This window comes from Mastacembelus armatus, chromosome 7 (genome assembly GCF_900324485.2).
Source record: "Mastacembelus armatus chromosome 7, fMasArm1.2, whole genome shotgun sequence".
Taxonomy (NCBI): Eukaryota; Metazoa; Chordata; class Actinopteri; order Synbranchiformes; family Mastacembelidae; genus Mastacembelus; species Mastacembelus armatus.
Genome location: NC_046639.1, coordinates 20,054,262 through 20,071,976, shown reverse-complemented (window position 1 = coordinate 20,071,976; position 17,715 = coordinate 20,054,262). Strand labels below are relative to the sequence as shown.

The 17,715-nt window shown below is 40.0% G+C and overlaps 1 protein-coding gene across 8 annotated transcripts in view; it reads right to left on the bottom strand.

The window, feature by feature from the left end:
- The window catches only part of plagl2 (pleiomorphic adenoma gene-like 2), a 42,885-nt gene that overhangs the window by 9,191 nt on the left and 15,979 nt on the right, over nt 1-17,715 (bottom strand). For 2 of the 8 annotated variants that reach the window (XM_033325290.1, XM_026331567.2), the window contains one exon: nt 12,883-12,993. The exons of 4 other annotated variants lie outside the window; for them this stretch is intronic. The gene's annotated coding sequence lies outside the window, so the exon portion shown is untranslated. Of the gene's footprint in view, nt 1-3,456; nt 3,809-12,882; nt 12,994-17,715 lie in introns of those variants that run through there. 2 more of the 8 variants (XM_026331569.2, XM_026331571.2) reach the window with 1 other exon arrangement.

Here is a 17,715-nt window from a genome sequence, read left to right as displayed (position 1 = left end):
CACTTTAGCACATGCGCACCTGTGTGCTCATGTCTTAGTCTGTACATGCACGTACACTGTCCTCCTAATGCATGAGTGTTTACAGTGGTGGTTAAGAGGACCTGACATCTGTAGCATTGCATGGTGGTCATCACCCAGCAGGGAGGGTGCATAGGGGTGACACCCATCCTATTGACCACCATCAGGGAGTCCGGCCCTATTGTACAGCCTACTTACATCACACACAAGCTGGCATGCTCAAACACACTCACAAATGCACACAAACAGGCAGATAGGTTATATCTGCAGAGAATGAACACCATAAACATACAGAGCTGAAGATCTTCTACAGGACAAACCATCACAGAGCATGTGAAGCCCTCAGATGAATCACACTGACCTATATAATATTACTATGTCTGCATTAGGTATACGCTACTTTAAAAGGCTCTGCTTAGTCTTATTTTTATGTTGTTTGTTCGAGATTCCACACAAGAACAAAGCAGGTTTTGTACTGGGACAATAACATATATTGTCTTTTATTTGACATGTAAATGTCATAACATATACATAGAATTCTATTTAATATGATAAATTATCTTCAAATCTATCAAACAGAGATTAAAATCAGGTATCACAGTTAGAACATTTGTAAAATCAACAGGAAATTATACATCTACAAAAAGATTTTATATCAGATTATATTTCACTTCACTTCAATATTTATTTTTTTCTATATATATATATATATATATCATCCATACCTGCTTATTTTGTGACCAAAATATTGTGATATTGCAATAACTGTCCAAGCTTCAGTAACTACTGCACAAAATTTAGTCAAAGCAGAGTTTAGAGTAAATACTGCCCTCGTTGCCACACAGTCGCAGCCAAACAGATAAAAACAGGAAGCCATATCAAGTGAACACTTGCTACTTAGACACGGCTAGTCAGAGGTAAACCAAAATGATTCTACTTCCATTCTCCCTGACCTTGGCTGTAATTGAAGAATATCAGTCTTGGCGTCTGGGTAATTCAGTTTGTTCGGCCAAATATCTAAACAGAGCAAATCCAGTACTGCTGAAGAAAAACACAGTTAAACTAGACCTGATAACTGTTCATCAGAGTTACAGTGATTAGTTTTAAATTCTGATTCATTACATTGTGACAGATTAGATCAGATACACATCCGAACTGATTACAATCATATGCTCCAAATGCATAAAATCAGGTCACCACAAACTTTCCACCTGTTAAAGTCTTTAAAGCCTGAAAACCCCTGTTGGTTTTTCAGGTCCAGCATTTCTGTAGGTGCTGCTCTCTGTGCTACATTAAAATGATTAGCAAGAAGAAACAACAGCTACACTTCTCTAACTATTATACATCACCAAGTAGAGTCTTTATCTTTTCGCACTCATCCACAGTGGCTCATGATTGTCTGCCAGCCAACAAATTAACATCTGTTTCTAAAACTCAATATGCTCATCGTGTCAACAGAGCATGCAGCCTGTGGACGTGCATCTTTCTGTCTTTCATTTCTTTTGTTCTGCGCCGAGCTTCACGTCACTGTGTGCTCCACGTTATATATAAAACATCCAATGAGCTTTTTCTCCACGTGTATAAAACAACCTGCCACATGTTCTGTTTTACAGTGCTGCTTTACAAGGGCACCATGTATCAACAATACCTCTTACTCAACATTAACATACTTCAGAGAGAGTTGCATGCTTGTTACAATACATGCAACTGGGTCATGCAGCAACATGAATATTTGCATCTGCTGATCATTTTGATTATAAAAATAAAGAAACTTCATATTTCCATGAAAATAAAAAGTCTCTTCTGCTTTTAGAGAAGCTGCTACATGAGTGTGAAATGAACTTCTGTGTAACTGAATCGAAGAAAGCCACAGTGACTTGATCATTTGTTACTGGTGAGTAACAGGAATTCATGATACATCCTGCAAGTAATTCCTGCATTAAATCATCATGAGTCGTGCCTTAAACATCACTCACACATATGATTTTTATTATTACTATATAAAGAGTCACCTGCTTTACAAAAATGATTCATACTCTTGTCCGTTTTTGTTTCAAAGGCCAGCAATGTGTTATGTGTAAATCCCACATAACCTTGAAATTCTACATTATTAGATTTTAGAATGGAAGTTAGTCTTGGTACCTCTGAGTGACTCTGTTTTCTCAGCTTTTCATCTATTCATCCAGATCTAATAAGTGTCCCGTGCACTCACATTTAAGCACTTGTAAGGTGAAAACTGCGCCCTGCTTCTGCTATGATGGGTTTCCTAATGCTCTGCATAACAAGTAACAGTAGGCAAGTTCCTTTCTTTGCCACTGTGACGAGAGGACGACTAGAAGTTGAATGGTAACAACGCACACTGGTAGTTTGTGTCTTAATAAGGAGATACAGGACAAGAAGTGCTTGCTGTCTTTTTAAATTATGTTTCGATCAACTTTTTAGATGATCACCGACTCCCCCAGTGATGTTCCTGTAATGCTTCTCTGGCAAAACCCACTGAATGCAGAACATGAAAAGACAGCAGTGGATTCCATCACTTATACATGAATGTTCTCTAAATATTTCCCATCACAAAACCATCAGCATAATAGTTGCACATTCTACTGGATTGGAGGCCTGTGAGTTTTACTGCCCATCCCCAGAAAATACTGACTCTGTTTTGTTACAGAACACACAGTGAGTTAGATTCTGATTGGCTTTAAAAATGTAGTAATGATGCCGCTCTAATTCCACAGCTCTATAGTGGTTTATCAAATACAAGAATTTAAAATAAAAGGAATGTTTTCATTTCTTGTTAAAATGTGATCTGACTGACTGATTATATTCTGAACAGGAGAAATGATTTGTTGATTATTCGATTAGTTAGACCAGTAATTAGAAACAATTTTGATTTTAACAACTTGACGTATTTTCCAAGCAAATATTTCAATTGGACTGCTGGCTCAAGCTTTGAATGTGAAATTATGGCACTTTTCTTTCTCTGTTTTGTCAGTAAACTGTTCACTTTTGAGTTTGGGACAATTTATCTGGGAAAAACAAGCAATTTTAAGACACTGGAAACTTATGAGCCATGTTTTACACTTATTTCTTGCATTTTACAGGCTCAACAATTATTAGTTTCATCTAGACAAAACTATTTATTTATTAAATCAATTACAAATAAACTAATGGGTAGTTGCAGCCTATTTTGTTTGTTACATAACTTCCAACACTTTATGCAGGTAGTAGGTCACAGTTCAAAGAACACAGTGCTTCAGGTCCAGGGTTTTCCACTGGCACAAACAGCCCAGCTACAGCCATTTCCAAACACACTTGTCTTACTGCAGTGATCACAAAGTCACAACAAACACACTTCTGCACGATGGAACTTCTTTCCAAAATGGCAGATGCCGCTAAGACAAACACTCCACAGCACATTCACATGGAACTTCTGCTTACTTCCCCTAATCAAAAACGCTGAAAGCAGAATAGAACCGCCACTTTCCAACCGCCCGGGTGTCTTTGGTTTCTGTCCTGGATGAAAGAGCTTCCACATTCCTTTCCTGAGGGGTCAGAGGTCAGCCTCTGCACTGCCTGACTGCCCGCCCGCCACGGCTCCCGCATGCTGAGTGACTGGTATTAACCCCTTCGCTGCCTGCCGCAGCTGTACACAGAAACATGTGAGATGGATTTCAGGGTTTGTCGGATCCTTTGTGTTTCCGATGGCCCGATGCAGGGCCAAACCAGGCCAGAGCAGAGCAACCTGTCAGCCTCTCCAGAACCGTGCTCCACACACTACAGAAGCTTCTTGACTTCACTATATGAACAAACTAAATATAGAACGTGTGTTCATCGTCCGGAGCTTAGGTGACAACAGCCGCGCTCAGGGAGCGATGGGGGTGGGGTGGGATGAAGTGCTCTGGGGAGGTGAACATGCTGCACAAATGTTTGAACTGAAACATTCGTAATGATTATTGATGAGGCAAGAAACATCGTGCCCTATATGAGAAACACAAAGCTGACTCCTCTAAACTTTAACTAGCAAAATTAAACTGGGACTTTAACTTGTTGCTTTATTTGCAGTTTGCACATGGAACGAAACATGTCACTACAAAGCACACTGACTGGCACTGCTATCTACGTCTGGTGATTATTTATTACTTTTAAAACATTAATATCTGCATACCGTAACCAGAGGCAGAGTATTGTTATTTTAATAGCTTTTCACAGCTTATGGGTTGGTTTAAGGTTCCAGTGAAGTTGTTTTGGGAATTAAATATTTTAATAAAAATGATTTTATTGTCGCATTTTATTTATGTCTGATTTTGTGAGAGATTTTGTGTAATATACAGTATACAGTGATGTTTATGTGTATCTTGGTCTGAACACACAGAGGATTCAATTATTGAGGTTAAATTCAAAACTTAAATGAAGTTTAAATAAATTTTTAGCATAGAAATGAAATCAATTTCTCCTGTTTGGCAAAATGTGAAAAACAACACCATCATGACTTTAAGAAAGTTACCTAAATAGCATCACAAAGTCCCCATTAGAACCTGCTAAACATAAACAACATGTGCAAATAGACCTGGAGAGGGACGGTGTCGAATGAGGGAGTTTGGAAAAGGAAACAGACGGTGGGTGCAGGGAGCAGCTCAGACTGAGGAGTGTGGGAGACAGTTTCAGGAAACCAGGGAGTCAGAGACGGAGAACCAGCCCAGAGGCAGCAGAGGCAGCAGAGACACACTGAGAGAGACGGAGAGTGGGAGAAAAAAGGGAGTGGTGTAGTGGGAGGTTCTTTGCACCAGGCAAGTGACTCCAAAGAGAACTTGTGTGTGTGTGTGTGTGTGTGTGTGTTTGGGGGGGGGTCATGCTTTACTGTGGATGAAGGTGGCATGACCCACAGCAGAGCAAATAACACAACTGTGTGCATTTAAACGTTGTAGCTACTACTGTTATTGTCACTTCATCTGCCGATTATTTTCCTTATTAATCAATTTACTGTTTAGTCTAAAAAACACCAGCTGCCAATAAACAACGCTGATCACATATACTATATACCATATATTAATCACAACCATGTTTACTTCGCCGTTGGGTGCGTACTATTTTGAGATCAGCTAAGACAGTCGACTGATCAACTTCAATCAATAAGATATATATTTATATTATATTTATAATTATATTTATAATTTATATTTGAGGTGAGGTGTCAAACATGTCAAATATTTTCTACATCTTAGTTTTAAAGATTTATCAATTAGCCATTTCCCATAAAAAAATAAAAATATTTGAAAAATAAATGAATGAAATGGTTTGATACCTAAAGTTTAAATTATGGGATTTTCTGTGAGTGGATATGATTATTTACTGTGCAAGAGTAAAAAAACTAATCAGCAACCATTTTTACAATAAATCACTATAAAATTCTACTGTAGTGAGAAAACAGATTAAATAAATGACGGTGATATATGATAATCAGTGTCCCAGAATCTGACAGAATATCTTATAATTTTGTTTTTGATATTTTCAAACCCGCAAGAAGGTCGTGGGTTCGCATCCCGGCCTTTCTGTGTGGAGTTTGCATGTTCTCCCTGTGCTTGCGTGGGTTTACTCCGGGTACTCCGGTTTCCTCCCACAGTCCAAAAACATGCATGTCAGGTTGATTGGTGACTCTAAAATTGCCCGTAGGAGTGAGTGTGAGTGTGTGAGGTTGTCTGTCTTTGTGTGTCTATATGTGGCCCTGCGACAGACTGGTGACCTGTCTAGGGTGTACCCCTGCCTTCCACCCGAGAGAGAGCTGGGATAGGCTCCAGCGGATCCCCGTGACCCTGAACAGGAAAAGCGGGTATAGAAGATGGATGGATGGATGGATATTTTCAAACCCTAAAATCCAATTTTACATATATGTAAAGATTCCAAACTCTGGTTTCATGCATAGAATTTATTTTAACAGAGAGATTTGTTTATTTAAAGCAGATCTTCTACTGAATATAATGCAAAACAAATATTCATGCGCAACAAAACTAATTTGTTTCAGAAATATACAGAGTAACTGTCATCATGGTAAGATACTGCAAACAAGAATGATGAAAAATGAAGTTGGTGGTGATTTACTCATTATGTTGATTTCGTGATCATTAACCTTTGAGAGGCGAGCTCCGAACTGTAGCAGTTCTGTTGTGTTCTGACGCTGCAGTACCAACATGATTCAAACCCATCGTCTGTTTCAACAGCACTTCTGTCCTCCCACCTCCCCTCCTCCTCCGCCAGGTTTCACTTCCTCTCCTGCTCGTGTTTTCTGATCCAGATTGAAGCTCTAACAGGCTGAGGCGGGTGGAGGGTGAGAGGAAGAGTCCCCAACCCAGACCAGCATCTAGGTCTGCTGTGCCAAACCCTCACCCATCAGGTCGGGATGTGGCCATAAAACCATCACCAATGCCCTGCTGTCCAGGCTAAACATAGCCCATGCTGCGGTCTGGCTGGGGTGGAGGTGGGGGGAGGCAGGGCTCATCTAACTGTCATCCAGGAACACCTTCACTGCTGCACCACCCACTTCTCCTGACTTCACCCGGTTGCTGCCACCAACTGAAAACATTCCCCTAAGAACTTTTTTTTAGTTTCCTTGAATGATCTGATGTCTGAATGTACATTGTCCTGCTGATTAAAGAGTGACTGAACTTTTACCCAGCAAACAGATACATCCAACATTAATGTCAATACAATCAATTCAGCCTGTTTCATACAAGCTTTGCACTTGGTAACAAACTGCTACAAATACATAACACAAGGAGCAAATTCAGGATTAGCACCAGGTCTAACCGCAAACGCAGTCTCACTATGTCTGAATGCATTTCCTGTCCTGTCGTGTTTTTCTTCATTCATAAACAGGCTCCTACACACTCACGGTGTTCATTAAACATCCTCATATATCATTCTGAGGAACATGTTGGTGCTTGAGTGACCAACAACAATTTAGCCCCCTGCTGGTTAACTGCCTGTGTGGCTGCTGCAATTAAACAGATACCGCACCGAATTATCAGTGATGACAGCCAGAGCATTCACACCAACTCCTGCATGGCTGATAAGAAACAAAGGTCCAGCTGACCACAATACTGCAAGTATTTAACATGTATACGATGGCAGTAAAGTGTCAGGAGGAACGTTCATTTATGCACAAATTTGCTCTAATAAAGTCTGTTGTACATTGGGTCACGATGGTTGTTTTATTCTAAAAAGTGGGCTTGAGAAAAAAGTTTGTATGTGTGTAGGTGTGTGTGTGTGTGTGTGTGTGTTTACATGTTTTAAAATATGTATACTATAGCTGGATTGAGATCCCGAGGCCTGTGCGTTCGTGTGGAAAGTATAGGCAACGACTGGTCTCTGAGTCTGTGTGTGGCCTGCAGTCTCACTAACAGACACATTCCCTGTGTCAAACAGGCAGCACGGACTCAGTATCACCCCCCCCCCCCCCAACAACCTGACTGACCCCTGGATCCTCCTCACCAGCTCAACACAGCACACATGCAGCTACACATACTGGACGCTTTTTAACAAGTAATGCTAGTCAGTGTGTATGCACCTCTAGTGTTACTATTTCTGTTACCATCACATCCTCCTCTGTGTGTGTCTTTGTGCTTTACAGTACAAATATTTGTGCGTCCAGAGAGTTTTACAAGTTTAACCATTGACAGCAGGGCTCATGCCTTTGGCTACACCACCAGTGTGTTCCTGCAGAAGATGATCGGTTCACTGTGGCTGTACAATCTCAGTAGATCATCTTGTTTTGGAGCTATGAAGAGGTGTTTGCAGCTCACAGGTGTTTCAGTCTGTTTCAGTCATAGACCATAGACTTCTTAGACTCCAAATTCTTTTTAGATGCTAATTTAGATGCTGTTTTCCATAAACTGTCTGTCTGCTTCTATTCTCATGATTATCATTTTACACATAATATTTACACATAAAGTAATGACATTTCTGGTCAGACTAATTAGATATTTTACTTTAAGGAAGAATGAACTGACAAAATGCCCCAAGCCTCATTAATTCCTGCTGTTGACCAATGGCCCAAAATGCAAAACATGAGTAATAAAGAGGGACAACTACCCAAAAGTACAAACGCCAACATCCTTTTGCTTCATTGTGTTATTGTCCTCCTCCTTTGACCTCCTCCTCCTCCCTACCAGTGCCCCCACTCCTCCTACATTTGTACACTCTTCATCCCTCACTCCTCCTTTTTCTGTAACACCTAGAAATCAGCCTGTGCCTTTAGGAGGGTCATCTTTCCCTCTTTTCTCCAGTCGCTTGCCTTCCTTCCTCTCCTGATGTGGTCCACACAGATGGAACACGTTTGGGAAGCACCTATTAAAACCAGCAGTGTCGTTCCTCCTGTGTGTATACGCGCGTGTAAGAGCTGGCACACACCTCCTACAAATATAAACCTCATCAAAGTGTTATGTACTATTAACAGCAATAGTATCATCATCATCATCATCAACATCATCAACATCATCAACATCATCGTCACAGCCAGGATTGTCTATTTTATCGTCAGTATCATCCTCATCGCTCTGCAAGCCCAGACTGCTAAGAGCAACATCTGGGTAACACACATTCTTCTTTTTAACCATGGTTGGGGTTAATTAGAGACTAATTAGAAAATTAACCGGCTCCGCAAACACAGATAAACAGGGCATCTCTCGTCCCCTCTGGCTCTCTCTCCCAATGCTAATTTGCCAATAAAACAGTTGTGGGGAGGAGAATCTTTAAAAAACACATTTTGTTAAACACCAGTTTAGCTTTGTTACAGTTTCTGTGGGGACTTCAAATTTATTATGTGTCAACCCCCTCCCGAAAGAAAAAAACTTTAAAACATGATGACATGTCCTGCAGTTCTTTCTATGACTTCTCAGTAGATTTGTCTTTGATAATTCACCAGGGCTTCACAGATAATGATCTCCTCCACACTGAAGCAAACTGCACCAATTGCCAACAACTTACAACGTGAGTCTGGTGTTGGTAAAAGAGAAACGTTTCTCACTGAGATGTTGACTATAAATATAAAGGAGCATTAGAAACACTAGTAAATTACAAGTATTTATAATTTGTCATTAAATAAATGCACTTCATTAAGCCAACAGGCCTTTAACATTTTTATGTACACAACATTAAGAGATGATGTTTATGATGTCTACATTAACCAGTTAATACACGTTATTAATAAGCTGCAAAAAAAAAAAAAACTGCCAAGTCAGACCATTAGCACAGGATGTACAGTTTGCTTGGCAAGGCTTTATCAAAATGTTGACACTAAACACATGGGCAGCGTGTGTGTGTGTGTGCGTGTGTGTGAGTGTGTGTGTGAGTGTGTGCATGCGTGCGTGCGTGCATGCGTGCGTGCGTGCATGCGTGTGTGTGTGTGTGTGTGTGTAGATGTGGTTCTGGGGAAAGCCCTTCTGGCAGGGAGTCCTGGCCATGACACGGAGCTCCACAGCAGGCGGAGATGTGGGCACAGTGCCAGTGGGCGTCACGCCAGCCGCCCTCGCTCCAACCCTCTCTCTCTCCATCAGGTTTACAGAGCAGAGCTTTTGCACACACCACAATCATCCACACCTTTGCAGCCTCATCACATATAATCGTACATAAGCATACAATATTTACTTTACTATAATAGTCCAAAAACACTGGGTTCAAAATTAGACTCATCTATTTAATCTGTTCACTAGACAACGGATAACAACAAAATTAGATTTGAGACTGAAATAATATGGAAAAAAATATTAGATTTTTATTATTACATTAATATTAATTCAGTATTGATGATATTATCACTTCACTGCTTGATAAAACTTGTTTGTGGCATATTTTTCATATGATGTAAGCATCATAAACATTAGTACAAATATAATAATGTATAAATCTCTCATATAAAACTTACTGGAAAGCCAATAAGGACTAGAGACACAATAAAAGGTTCTCATGAAAAGAAACTTTTTGGATACATATACATTAAAAGCTATTCAGTACGTTGGTTGGGTAAGTGCAGTTTCTCTATAGGTGTCTCAGATTTGCTCATCTCGACATATTGTCCATTATGTGCACACACTTTCTTTTCTGCTGTTTTCAAACTGATTTCAGGCATGAATTCTGCTGCACTGTTTGCAGATCTTCCCAGTGCTTTCAAAAATACTGATGATCACAACATTTTGTTAAATAAGCTGCTTTTTTGATGCTCTTTGTGGTAGAATTTGAACTGTTGTTGCCAGTAGTTTCAAATCAAGGTTTCATAAATGAAGCAGCATTAATGCTAATTGTTTGTCTACCTAACTGGTCTGAGTGCTGAACACGTTGCCACCAGGGCCACCGTTACTTCTGTTCTGGCTTGCTAAATCCTGCTTTGCTAAAACAATCAGCTGCAGCCACTTTTCAGATGCGCTGGCTGAGAGAGACACCATCATATGTGTCACCCAAAGCAACAAGGTGTGAACAAAAGGAAAAGACACCAGTGGCGCCCTCCACAGCAGCTAGTTGTGGTAGTGAGTCACTTCACTGTGTCAACCACCATAAAATTGCAGAAGAACAAAAAGAAAGTGACCACAACAAACATGTCGGGAGCAATGGAAGAGCCACCACCAGATGGAGCGTTTAGCGTTGAACAGAGAAAAGCATGATGTTCAGAGTCAGCAGGTGAAGCAGGACAACAACAACACAAGAGAGAGATGCAAAGCAGCAGCTGGGTTTCTGAACAGACTCGCAGATGGCATCTACTGTACTCCACTGATAATAAAACATCCAAGACTGGCTTGTGTGGTGTTCGTGGCCATGCTGCAGTTTCCTCATATCAGGAGGGTGAATTCTACAAAGTAAATACATCTTAGTTTTATTCACCAGAAGCACAAACAACCTCATAATCTAGCATGGCCACGCTTATCTTTGTTATTTTTAATGTTATATCAACTGTCTTTATGGTCAGACACATCCCATTTACGTTCTTTCACTTAACTTCTAGTTACATCTTTGCTACTTTCCTCTGTATGACCTGTGTGCAGAGCTCTTAGGAAAATCTTCCAAACACAATGGAAAAAAGCAGAAATTCCAACTCCAACCTGGACACTACAATGACTAAAACTTTCCTAAAGATCAGCAGAGTCTAGAAAAAAAGAAAATTCAGTGCTCATCCATTACAGCTGGTCTCTCATCAAGCACAAGTCGACATTAAATGGAACTACAATGGACATGACATTTGGATTTCACTGGGCGCAGTGCATCCTGGGTGTTGTAGGATTTTTTACCTTGGAAGATTTTGAAAATTTTGACACTTTTCTCTATTTTTTTCTGTTTAACAAATAAAAGTCCAAGTTGCATTAAAAGATCATAAGTGTAACAGTGAATTATTTCTTTGAGTAACATTTTAAATGCAGGACTTTTATACTGGAGTATTTCTGCAGTGTGGTTGTGCTCCTATTAATTGGATTAAAACATATACATATATATATATATATATATATACATAAATAATATATATATTTATAAATATAAATTAAATATTTTCTCCAACACTGACTTTACAATTCATACTATGTAACAGTATTAATAAAACCTGTGGATGTTTTGCACAAATTAGTGTGTCTCTGTGGGGGATATTAGGTCTACAATCTTTTTTATTTGTTCCCATGTCCTTGTAAAATAGATCTTAGATCAGTGAGATTTCCTCACAGTTTACCATTTCCTAAATTTATCATCAGCATTTAACCTTAAGGGGAATATTTCTTTCATTTCATTTTAACATAAGATTTTTGTTCCTTCGCTTAATAGCTGCTGAGCATTTCAATTTAATTTTTAGTTTCATTAAAACTCTATGTGATATATGTCTATATGTAAGATCTTGAGCATTTGCATGTATACTAAAAGTGATTTCACTAAAATGACATTCAGGTATTGTCATGTTTAACTGCATACTGCTCAAACACCAACTACTCCTACAGTGTATCTGTGAGAAGACCGATGCACACAGTGATAATGTAGCTGCTCTGACTGAAACACATGCCGCCTGCGGTCTGAGCCGCTGGGACTCTGACACCTTTGTTTCCCCACACAGCCACTGGCTCTCTCTGATTCAGATGGGGTCAGCAACAAACAATCTCTAAGTTTGGCAACGTCAGCTCAGCTTAAAACAACAGGCATTGTTCAGCGTGCTTTGTTTACAGAAATCTACAGATTTCAATAGTGCCCACTCTCTTTCCACTTTTTTTTTTCCTTCCTTATCCCTGTCACTCTACTGCTGATTTCCCTCTGTTGTCTTTCTTGTTTGCTGAATGCCCCACTCCTTCTCGGTCCATTCTTCTATGTATTTTTAAAGGATGTTCAGAGTAATGGAAGGGAAAAGGAGGAAAGCAGTATGCACATGTGGGTTGGGGGGGGGTGAAAGGTAGAGACTTGTAAAAATAACATTCTTGCATAAACAGGGCCTTGAAACATGGGCAGTGGGCAGCTTGCATTCCTTCCATTTCTTTGAAACTTGATCACTTTCTGAGACTTGGAGGTTGCAGGCACCTTTAAGCAGATGACAGCCGTGTGACAAGCGAGCAGGGGAGAGGTACATAACAAACATACATGAATGAGATGAAGAAAGAAAAGAAAGCAACCAGCTCACAGGAACAGGACGAAAAGACTGTGAAGGGCAGATAACACAGATGTTCAAAGCAGCAGCCATGTGATGTCCATGTGAGGCTATTTCAGTTCAAAACAACAGTGTGATGGAGAAAAACCAACTCATTTAGCCTGTTTGGTTACTTCCGAAAAAATGCGATACACTCAAGAAAAATACTTTGTATGCCGAGGCCCCAGGTTTGCAGGCTTCACAGAAACTTATTAAAAGAAGCGCACCTCCACCTGTATCACGTTAACTCATTCTTGCTCTGCAGAGACATGGAAGAAGTCTCGTCCCTCCAGTGTCTGAGCTCACAGACGAGTCTTTGTGTAGAAGCAGAACAGCGCCTATTGGGTAACAGATCAGAGGTGAGCCGCTTTGTCTGGGACACAAGGGAAGGGGAAGACACAAAACTATGACCTACAGTATCCCAACAATACAAATTGGTGAAGCAACTACACAGTTTCAGTACATTAGGACTGCAATATATTCTTATATTAATTATCACTTAATATCTTATGTAATATTCATTTTGTTTTATAAAATATCAACAAACAGTGAAAATGCCCATTAGACTGTCATTCACCAGAGCCTGACCAATTATTCAAAATGCAAAGATTTCAGTTTAAGCCACAACATATGTGACAAAGAAAAGCTGTAAATCCAAACATTAGTGTCCAGGTGACTTTAACTGTTTCAGCTTGGGTTGCATCTCTCCGAAGCACCTGACTGATACTGACTTTATTAGACGCATTTATTATCAGCCATGACATGACGGATAGACATTTCTATTTTACTGTATGTGTTTCTGCATTCTGTTATAGTCATTAAGTCTCCGCAGGCTGACAAGTCAGTTTTTTGCACCACAGCAGCTGCCCCCGGCCTCATCTTACGGTATTGAAAAAAAAAAAAAAAAAAAGATCCCCAAGAGTCCCACACAGTGTGGTCCTCATAGCTGAGGTAGAGGTAGCGTCCAGCTTCATCTCAAATATCTATTATTGAGGTGTAGATATTTATAAATCAACTACCACCATTTAAAACCACCAAAGCTGAAGTAAAAGAAAATGTTTAGCAGATATCTGATCTGGTGTTATAATTTGTATGTAATTAGACTCAGTCTATGAGAATATTCATTTATTCATTTATTTTGCTATTATTAGGTTTTATGCAAATCAATCTCATGAAAAATACTAAACCAACAATGTTCACATCTCAGTATCTCCTGACCTCTCTATGCTGTTTTATAGGTCTTCATTTATTCCGACTGAAGATGTGTGGCGTAATTAAAAAAAGATCACTGTTTATGTAAAAAAAAAAAAAAGAAGCTGGCTACTACAGAATTAAATTTGTTATTCCAAAAAAAAAAAAAAAGAATAGGAGGAAACCATGTATTTGTCTGGGATTATTTTGAGCAGGGGGTGAATCCACATTTCATGCTCTAATGAGTATTTCAAGCAGCAGGATGGTGTTTGTGGAACTGAGTCTCAATAACCTACAGTGCGTGCGTTCATAGTAATGACACAATGCTTCATAGGAATAGATTAGATCAGGTTTTGGATGTACACATAGTACTTCTTAGTAGGATACATGGTTTTGTTGGTTTTGATCGAATTTGTTGACAGCAAGAAAACTTGTTGAAACACTTGTTCTTTTACAGTTAGTTGCTTACACCCCTAATTTCACAGAACCTGGGGGTTTTCATTGACAGCATGAATAAGCATAATAATATATATAACATAATAGCATACATCTACAGGATGAAAAACCTCTGAAATAGCAGGCTCAGTGTGGACATGTACCTGTAGATTTCTTGTGTTAGATGTCAGAGGAGATAAGGATCAACAGTCAGCACAATGACAGAAAGATGAAAGTGCAGAGGAAAATAAAGGGACAGCACAGCAGCTGTCAAACATGACGCTCAGGCTTGTGTGTGTATGACTGCCAATGACAAATCATGTCACTACTGATGGTCTCCAAAAGCACAAGGCCTAATTCAATGCATCTGCACACTGCACTACACAAAGCAGGTTTTAAAAAAGAAGATGACTACAGACCAGACCTGGGAGACCACAGAGTGTCTCCTGATGACTGAGGTTTGTTAGAAATAAATGAAAAAAATAATGATTATTTAAACATACTTCACATGATGCGGGTGGAAATGTCCACAAAAGTCAAATTTTTGAGCCAGTTCTATTCCCTGATATCATAAAAAAAAAAAAATCACTGAATTACACATTTAACATAATAAAAACATCTTTCATGATAAAAATTGTCAGCGGCCTAAAAGACTGGTACTGCATGGAAGGTTTCTCACAGTGTTTTATAGCACCAGTCAGCCACCTCACATGTAACAAACACCCCTCATCAAACTGTCCTCAGTTACCTTTTATCCATGTTAAACTAGTTTGGTCTGGACTAACATATCCCAGCAGCTACTGGACAAACAGCCATGACATTCAAAGCATTCATAGCAGCATCACACTCATTATCAGAATTATCAGGAAAACCCTGCACGTAACATACTTTGTATTCTTTAATACCACCAATCTGACCCACACTGTCCCGCCATTGAATCTAAATGTAAAATGTGAGCTAAGAGAATCTTGACAGGTGTAACACATCTACTAAAGAAAGAAAGAAAAGTTTTGTTGGGAGGCGTTGAGGAAGAACTGAGAGGGGAGTCCTGCAAAGGAGTTTTGAGCTCAGGAGTTATTCATTAACACATCTGAACACAGCACTTTCCTTCTCCTTTTCTTCCAGCCCCCCAGAGATAAAAACACACACTCATTTGAATGACTGGGATGCCAGAGGGTGGTCTTCCACCTCGCTACCTCTCCAACACTTTAAATGTGCGTCTGTGTGTAGGGGGTGGGGGGAATGTAAGGATCTCTGTCTTTCTCTCAGAAGGGTTTAGGTTTCAGATGGAGGGTAAAATAGCTAACAGATTGCCCAGCATCCGTACCACAGCACCCACCCTCTGTGCCTACTAACCCCACACTCACTGTGATGGGAAAACCCACCTACTCAACTACTGCACATGCAGCGAGCGTTCCCCTGCAAGCCGCAGTAGATCTAAATATCTGAAGAACTATTTATAAGCCAGTGAAGGTGTTGATTGGGTTCTTGGTGGCCATGCTGCCATCTGGCTGAGAGTGAAGGGAAATCAGCCGGCCATCTTCACATCGTCACTACAACAACCACACAGCAGGTGAACAACTTCAAACCAGGTTAAAACAACTGGGAGACACAAAGACAATAATCAACCATATGTGCTGCTCTGTGCAGTGGTGTTGCTTAATGTGGCCGGTTAATTTTACATTAACTTTAAGGACTTATGTTTAAATAAACATTGTGAGGAAAGACAACATGATTACAGTCAAATATGTTGTTGACAACTGAGCATATTGAACCCACCTGGCATTATATGGCAAGATAATAACATATTTCTAAAACAGCCTAAGGTTTGAGAACAGTCAAAGGGTCCCAAGACAAGACCAAGGGGTTAAACACTGAATTAAGGAAGGAACAAAGATTATTAGTATTGCCTGTGGTAAATTATAGTCAAGGACCAATATTTTTCATCAGTGTTTTTATCATTATTTATTAAGAGCCAGCTGATTTTCATAAAGAGCCGTTACATAAGCCCTATTGCCACAAAACTTCCTGTAGTAAAAAAGGACAAACATATTTTGACTTTTTCGCGCCTGTAAAAGGGCCACAAATAACCCTCAAGGTTTTTTAGTAAAAATGTGTCCCTATTTATTTTTTTGTTGTTTAAACTAATTGAGAAGGAAAAAAAAACTTTTCTTCTCCCAACTCATGTTTGCACCAAAAACTGTAACTAAGGCTTATAAGAACATATTGCTTTGTTTTGAAGCCAAAAAGGTAACTAGAAAATGTGAAATTTGTCAGAATCTTATTGTTTGAATATCATAAATAATTTTTTTCTGTATTTCCACATCACCCTGGTGTCCTGGGAGCAGTGGAAGGACAATGCTGAGGGTACGATACATGCAGACAGACACAGATAGCTGTTACTGAAAGTCACTGGCTGGCAAAATGAGACCATCCAACCAAACCAGTGCAGTGAAGAGGAGGCCAATGATGTGACCGGATTGGCCAGGCCACACTGGGGCAGGGGGGACGAACAGGGGAGGAGAGAAGGCGGTGAGTAGCAGGGAGCGAGGCAGCATCACGTGACCGAGTCCAGCAGAGAGTGTTATAATAGGCCCCCTCTCGGAGCAGAGAGGCAGAGGCTGGATGTGAACCAAAATCCCTCTACCACACACAGGCTGGCCATTGTTGGCTATTCACTGAACTCCATCTCAGGGCACTTTATCATTCAATTAGGACAGCTTTCACACCGCACACCACAGAAAAGAGGCCTTCAATCAAACTGAAAACTTCACACTGGCCCTGGAGGGGATGCAGAAAGGAGACTCGCAGTTGTCACCCCACTTTCATTTTTCCAACTTGTTGTTGTTGTTCACTGAGACTTTGAGCGAAGAGACAGAGAGAGATGGAAAGAGGGAGGTGAGAGAATAGATGGAGGGATGTGAGAAAAGAGAAGGAAGTCCCTCTGAGTACACCATTACATGTTTGATACCACACGTGTGTTTAGGAAGCTGCTGGAATGCATTTTGAGTGGGTGAGGGGTTAAATTTGGTAAGTGGTTGTGGAGGGAAGGTGGGGGGAGAAAGAGAGTAAGAGAAAGAAAGAAAGAAAAGAGAGGGAGCATGAGGAAAGGGGGAAAATTCAAAGCTGTGAGAAGAGAATGGCACAGAGGAGTATACTTGAAAGAAATAATGAGAAAGAGAAGGATGCTTGAGAAAAGACAAGAGAGAAATGTGCTGATCGGTGCTCAGCTGCTGACTACAGGCAGATATAAGGACACTTTTAACCCAGTGGTTCACAACTACAGCTCCTGTGTCTACAAATCAGAAGTGACTGACAATATACAGTAATAAAACACAGTTCATATAAAGCAAATCCTAAAATTTTATATGAATATAAAACATGAATAGTCCCATCTGTTCCACCTATTATGTTAATAAACAGACTGAGCTAAA